Raw genomic sequence first — 7709 nt, 5'->3', positions numbered from 1 at the left:
TTCCTGCTGGTGTAGTGCTGTTACGATCAACTTCGTTCATGTAGTTCTTACTCTATATTTAAGTTGTGTTAAGGTTTTTTAAATGTGGCATTTATTTATATAACTAGAAAAACAACGGTCATGAACCGTGCCTTCCATTGATTTTCCTGTTGTAATTCAAATATAACCCTTTGTTAGTAATCTTTAGGCTGCATTATAAAAATATTTCTATTGAGAAGAATTACATAAACAACACTAATTTAGAGTCTTATTCTAGTAGTATTCACACTTACTGGGCTGTGGTAGCAGGAGACTATAACTGCATACATACACATACATACCTGTGTCCACAAGTCCCATACTGCACACATGTACAGAGGGGACAGAGTATGTGATTTTATTGAAGTGATTGGTGGGGGAAGGTGGAATTGTTTAATTTTATTACAGATAAATGACGGAAGTAATATGGGCTTCAGACATCAACTTTAATTTTGGTATTTGGCTTCAAAATTTTTTGAAAAGCAGCTGTATTTCTACTTGAGTCAGGGAGACTTCTCCACGTCAAACTCAGTCACATTCTCCCGTTGCCAGGAGGCACAAGGTCTGGTTTTTTCCCCTGTACAGTTTTCTTACTAAGTGACTTGTTTGCATTAGAAAAAAAACTGTACAGTTTTCTTGAAATTTTTGGTGAACCAAAAAAATTTCATTGCATTATATTTCTGTTGGTAACTTTTTCTGGGAATATATATATAAGAGTTGACCTTTTAATATTTCAGTGCTTTGATCAGCCATCTAAAATCTTCAGCAAAAAGCTTTTAGGCCGTAAGAAAAAAACGGCTAAATTTGAAACTTGAAATTTCCATGGATTAGTCACAGACATCCCCTGGGATGAACTGAAAAACATAGTTCACTGAATAAGCCTGGAAGCAGCTTTTCACAATTTTGCGCCCCCCCCCCCTTTTTTTTTTTTGAAATTCCAGTTTTAGTATTCATGCTGCACTTTATTAGTGTAGACAACATAGCCAAAACTTCATTTGGTCTTTTCCTTTTAAGGGCTTTTGTGTTGGTAATAAACTTCAGTAAAATCACCTTTATTAAATTATGGCACACGTTTAATCTGCTTAGATGCTGATTCGTCTTTGAAACAGCAAAGTGGGAAATTAGGGGGAAAAAAAATAAAGATTTTTTGCACTGAATTTCTCGTTTGCTGGCAACACCAAAATGACCCTCTTTTCTAAAACCCGTTTTACACACCAGTGTGGAGTGTCAGCCCAGGAGAAGCATGGCCTCATCCCAAGCCCCAGACTTGGAACTAGCCATTTCTGTCCACAGGGAGAGAAGAGACCTTTAGTTATATCACCTTTGCATCTGTGCAGGACATTTTGTTCACTAAAACTGAAACGTAGCAGAATCCTGTTAAAGATGAGTTTATAACTTTAGGCATCCCTTGGAAATCCATGAAACTTAATAATGCATGTGTGACAACTCCAATAAATGTGACATGACAGACAGGAAGGCAAAAGACTCAAATGACACCATTCATGGAACACAAATTCTATGAAGTACTGTCCTTTTTCCACAACTACATATTATACCTGCAGTTGATTACCAAGAGTGTAGAAGCTTGTATTTATCTGGCCGGATAAACACATGAATACTTCCAGTAGGTTCATTATTTTCTTACCATTATATTTGATTATAACAGTAATGTGTCAATATCATTCATGTTAGGAGGGTTTTTTTTTTTTTCAAGGAGAGGGATTTAAAATTACCAGTGCCAATATACTGTTATTATGTGAGGTTCCAGTCATCCTTTATATAGCCAATCTAAGGTGCACCTTATGTACCATATATTTTACCTTTAATGGGCTCAAAAGAAATGGTAACTTGAACTGTAGATCTGATACTAACACTTAGCTCACAAACAGAATTCTGTATCTACAACCATTTTGGATTGTCTCTGTGTGTAGTAAGTAATTGCAGCTATACTATGAAAGTGATACTGCAATGGAAGTCCCTTTTTATTTTCTTACAGTTTATGCAAATTTTTCATCTTTGCTAACATTTCACTACCAAAATCCACAAAGGAATTTGTGCTGTATGTAACTTTTGTGTGCATTGCAATTCACTTTGTTGAGGATTGTTGCACTCTGGTATAATTAAAAAATAGATACTTGATATCAGAAAATTTGGTCACTGGATAGCTCTTGACTAGTTTTAAAACCTTTAAGTAATTTATGATGTAAAGGAATTTTAAGCCCTTTTTAGACCTGAGAAATTGTAAGTTTTCAATACAGATTTCATCATGTATATTTGCTTACTTTTTGCAGCTTATCCTTCTCTAAAAACCAACATTTTCTTTTTTTTTTCCTATGTGTTATTTTTCCTTTCTTTTTCTTCTCTCCTTTTTTTCTAGATTTTTTTTTTTTTTTTACTTTTTTTTTTTAATCTCCAGCACCTTTTTCTGCGAGGCACCCGATTCTAAGCAGAGGTGCCCATTAGCTAGAGGGAGGGCTGGGTTTGAAGCCCCCCCCCCGCTTGTTTGAACGCGGTGCTCCGAGGCAGAGCAGGAGTGCCCGGCCACAGCATTCCGAGCGGGACAGCCAGGCTGCCGGGAATGCCGCCTGGGAGCAGGCTCTGCATGCAGGGCTGCCAAAGGGCTGCCAAGGGGCCGCCGCTCACCTGCGCCGGGGGAGCGGGAAGGAGGGAGTGGGGCCGGCCGTCCCGAGGCAGGAATACAGTAAAAAACGGGGGAAAAAAGTTGGAAGATAAACAAAATTGGGTCGGTAGCACCCTTAAAAACCTGCTAATGCAACCACCCCCTTTAATGCCTCCTTTCTTGAAGAAAAAAAAATTAAATTAAAAAATAAACTTGTCCTAGTGCCACAGTTTCACTTATGCTGATACCAGTTTAATGCCAAGTTTTCTGTACAACACTATTGTTAAAGTACAGTGTACTGGAGGAAGTGTTTTTGCAAAATGCTTCGTTATGTTTTGAAGGGAAGGGTGTAGAAATACATCCTCATTCAGCTTGCTTTTACAGTTTAGATCATTTCAGAATTGTCTGTTTGGTATTTCAGTGTTTTTCCCCCGTAATTTAATAGGCCACCGATCCATTGGAAAGAATGCAAGTTATCCAGCAGTAAATAGAACTTTCCTAAGTGACCTGCACAATGGCACAATGTGTAATTGCTGTCCTTTCTCTGAAGTGTGCACCCCTGTAATCCCCAGACTGGTCCTTTCAGGGAATGGTGCACTAGACTGCTTTGCTTTTCTAGATAGATTTTAATTATTTTTATTTTTAATTCCTAGAGAGTGCCTTTAAGAAGAAAAACTGTCTAAATGTTAAGTAAAGTTATTCTTGGTGATGTTTTTTTATAACCTGCATTGGAATTATTTTAATGATACAATAAAATAAAAAAGAGGGAATTTACACTTTTCTGGATAACTTAATCCTAAAAAAAGAAAAAAACCCACCAAATATGTTTAATTGGATTATTAAAAAACAAACAAACCCTATCCATGCACCTGATCATCTTTTATTAAATATTTCTGAAGGCTGTTAGATTACAAACCACCCTGTATTGCAAATGAGCTGTATTATCTGGAGAGCAAAAAATCATGATCTGTTTAGAGGTGACCTCAGTGTGGATGTCTCTATCATACCAAACTGAGAGGAAAGAACGAGAGATGCTGCTCTGAGTTAAAATACAAGCAAATGAATTAGTGTTCAGTAGGAGTATTTATAGTGAGTTTCCAATAGACAGAACTTGTGATAAAGGAAAAGAAAGGAGTTATAAAATTCTGTAATTGTATAAACTGTGGTGTGAAAATACTTGCTTAACACTATTTGCATAATTTGAATTTATTCAGGCATGATGAATCTTAAAATAATTCTTCCACCTCTCTCTTTGGAATTTCATTTCTGTTAAGCGAAGCTTACAAGTTGGACTTGAGGTAATTGTTTTCCTCTTTCCTGAATCTGTAATTTTTTAGTACTGCGGTAACCTAAAGTTAGACAACTTTCAATCTTACTTCACAACTGTGGTGACAGACAGAATGCATCTATGTATCTCCTTGACTAAGGGTAGCTTTGAGTGATGAATACAAGTCATAATTGTGTAAAGGAAAGGCACTTTTAACCCTCCAAATGCACCAGAATTATCCCCATTAGGAGCAGGCAAAAGAAGGGATGAACTTCAGCTGTTTTCACATTAAGAAAAAATGGGAAAGGAAGGGGCAGGTATGGAGAATAAAGAACAGGAAGATCTGTATTTTATATAGAAAGTATAAAAATAAATGAGGAGCTAAAAATCATGTCTGAGAAACAAAGGGGAAAGTCAGTCAGAAAGCTGATTAAATACAAGTAGAACACTCTGAACTAAGCAATTAGTCTACTTAAGTCCGATCCTCCCCTAAAAAATAGGTCTGTCTTTTATATTTCATTGGCATTAAAAGTCGTTGAGTGCACTATCACATGTAATCTCTTTTTTTCTGTGCAGGGTTAACATTTTCATCTGTGCATGTTCTCTTAAAATAAATACTATCAGGAATGTCATGCCATTATTTTAAAACAAAAATGATAAGAGTTTTAGCTGGATATGATGGCTGTCTGCTGCTAAGTCTGTTATCCAGAAATTTTGCTTGCTTTTACTTTTTAACCACCCAGAATTTATGCACATCGTCTGCATCCACAGTCTATATGCAATAGAGACCAGTTATTAGAAGAGGTCAGAATTACTAGGTGTCATTTTACCGAAATAAATATTTGTGGGAAAGTTACTGTTTAAATATCTTGTCAACTGTGTCCTGATAATCTCTAGTATGCTTTTACTATAATTCCCTAAAAATAAATATTAGAAACATTTTGTGGTTTCACACCACTAAAAAAAAAAAAAAAGTTGGTAAGGCAAAGCCATAAAACATAAATTTTGCTTACAGAAGAAATGTGTATTCTCCTCAGAATGCTGGTGGTTGAGCATTTTCTGGAGATCTGAGGCTGGATCAAAATGGGTAACAGAGGTTCCCTAAATTTGCCACTGCAGGAGTCATTGGAGCTATGGCTGGGCCACGCAGCTCCAAGAAAGCCACATGTGCCACCCTGTGCCTTCTCGACTTGGCTGATATGGTGCATTTTGAGAGCAGAACTCGCTCGGTGTCAGGCCTGAGGCCGGAGCTGGGCTCCATGTCCATGCTGCTGTTCCAGCCCGGGCAGGCTGGCCGTGCCAGGCACAGGGTGTGCAGCTCCACGGCTGCCTCACAAGCCAGGATACCTGGGGCATAGAACAGAGCCTTTGTCACCATCTTTGCTGCAGCTGGTCACTGAAATGCTGCACTTGTGAGGTTATGGAAGAGGGAAATGCATCTGTGAAAGAACCTCTGACTGAAACCCTCCACTCCATTTTGCGGGATAGTGCATTGGAGAGCAGCCACTTTGGATGGGATAGAAACAAGTATCTAAGGGTTTTCTTTTTACATTGCAGTTTTTTCTATCACCTCATGATCAATATTTAGTGGAATAAAATATCAATGAATATATTCTTTTTCCTGAAGAATATTTTACAAACTTAGACACACATGGTATTGACTTTTCAAATCAGTCAAAGCTGTCTAGCTGCTTTAAAAGTACATCAGGAAAGCAGTGATAGCATAAGCAAAATCAATAATAAGTGAGAGGGACAACTATGACTTTCTTTAAGTAACTATGTAATCCCTTTTTTCTTACGGTAACATATTTTCCACAAAGAAGACTCTTCAAGGTTGAATCCTGTACAGTCTCCTCCCCCTCTCCATCCTCTCCCCCCCTAGTGCAGGGCAAATCAAATGCTTGACAACGTTTTTTGTTAGGAAAGCACATGAAAAAAAATTTTGAATATACCAATAACAGAAAAAGTCTATATATTTTTATTGCAAGAAGGAGATTTCATTGGCTGAGTGAAATGGCGAGATGTGACGCAAAAGGACACTTGGACGGTGGAAATGCTGATGTATGCCAAAGCAGGCGCACCAAGAAATGCTGTTGCTATGAGAGAAACAGAGGGAGAGGGAGGGAGGGAGGGAGGGAGAGACCGTGAGAGAGCAACTTGTGGAGGCCTTAGTTTTCCTTTTTGGCTTATAGCAGAGAGACTACAATGTCTTCCGTTTCTAGCAGGAAGGGTTTAGGACCTTCCAGTGGGTATTTTCATGAGGCTGAGCATTTAGAGGAGAGGAGGGAGACGAGAGAGATGCAGGTCACCTTAGAGCACAAAAGCAATTGGAAAGTAGGAGGCTGTATGCACTGAGCCAATGATCTGTGCTATGATAGATATACAAATTAGTACGGCAGATGAAGCAGCTTAGCTCATTATCCACCTGATGGTACTGAGACTTACAATTCAGAATGACAGAATTAAAATGCAGACACACACAGACACACACAGACATATATTTATAATGACCCCACCTTTTCAGCTTATGAATTATCCAGCTGGGATACCGACGTCTCTTGTGTAACATTCTTAAAGAGCTGCAATAAATTCACTTTGTGAGTCCATTAGCCAGAAAGGGGGAAAATAATTTGCAGGAATTTTTTTTGTCTCTCTTCTTCGGCAAGGGGGAAAAAAGTTTGTGCTATGAACTTAGCCTAGCAGCTTCTGGAACGCGAGCCAAAAGGGGCAGGAAGTTGTTTTACAATAGCGTTACAGTGATCTGCCACAAATGGAAAAAGCCAAATGTTGGACTCGGCAAAGAGAAAAAACATCCTTCTCCCCCTTGCTTCCCTCCTCTTGCCCCTTTAGAGAGAAAGAGGGAAAGGAGCGCTGAGCTAGAAGTTCTTTTTTAATTACTTCTTGTAAGTAATGGAAAGATTATCTTACTTGCATATTCCATGGCAAGCAGAAGGGAAAGTATCAAAGGGACGTTTAAAAAAATGCACTTGGTAACTAGCAACGGGACTTTTGGCACAATTCCTTGAGTTTGCTTGAGGTTATGGAGGGGGGATGGGAAGAAGAAAAGCAAGTCGACGCAGCACGTTTTCTTTAAAGAAGGGGAGGGTGTATGGAGGCGAAACTATATAATTTTTCTTTTTTTTTAAGGAAGTGTATGTTGATCTTCCGAAGCTGAATCCTCAGGCATTTGTGGCCCATCCTTGCAGCCTGGTATGTTTTTTGTGAGTGTGTGCGAGCGCTCTCAATCAAACAGCAATCATGGCAGCTGTTTTTCTTCCAGCACAGCAGTTGAGCTGTCTCGCCCAAATGCTTATCAGCTTTTGACTCGGTGCCAAGAGAGTTATAAGGGCCAAGCAGCCTGAGCTTGGCTGTGCAGCTGGTTTGGAAGTAAGGGCATGAGAAAACAAAATCACAAAGTTTTTCTGTCACATACAGTATTTACTTTTTCAAATAGCCATTTTCAGCTCGGTAAAAAAAGGTTGGTTTTGTGTGTGTGTGTGTGTGTGTGTGTGTGCTGTAGTTCGTGGTCCTTGAGGACTGCTGTGTTTACGCAGAGCGGTGTAGGTGTGTGAATGCAGAGAGGAGCCTCTTCTCTCCGTTTTAATCCCGGGAGATATTTCCGTAGAAACCACCCCCCCACACACACCCCCACCTCCCCCAATTAAAAGCTTCATTAGCCGCACTGCCCTGTCAAGCATATTGCCATAGCGTGGGTGCATTTACATTCCAGCGCAGCGCCTTTCCTCCCATCGCTGCCTCTCTGCCGGGTCCCCTCCCGGCGGCGCCGTCCCCATCGCCGCCCCC

The 7709-nt window shown here is 39.5% G+C and overlaps 2 long non-coding RNA genes across 5 annotated transcripts in view; one reads left to right on the top strand and one right to left on the bottom strand.

Moving 5' to 3' along the window:
- Window positions 1-7709, top strand: part of LOC108445772 — a 121137-nt gene that overhangs the window by 12958 nt on the left and 100470 nt on the right. The gene's annotated exons all lie outside the window — the stretch shown is intronic.
- Window positions 3499-7703, bottom strand: LOC108445773. The gene is made up of 2 exons (XR_001860748.1): window positions 6422-7703; window positions 3499-5252 (listed from the first exon to the last, which is right to left on the bottom strand). It is a non-coding gene; the product is annotated as an uncharacterized LOC108445773 (long non-coding RNA).

This window comes from Corvus brachyrhynchos, unplaced genomic scaffold (assembly GCF_000691975.1).
Source record: "Corvus brachyrhynchos isolate BGI_N302 unplaced genomic scaffold, ASM69197v1 scaffold523, whole genome shotgun sequence".
Taxonomy (NCBI): Eukaryota; Metazoa; Chordata; class Aves; order Passeriformes; family Corvidae; genus Corvus; species Corvus brachyrhynchos.
The sequence above is the reverse complement of the archived record's forward strand: the minus strand, read 5'-3'. Positions and strand labels throughout refer to the sequence as shown.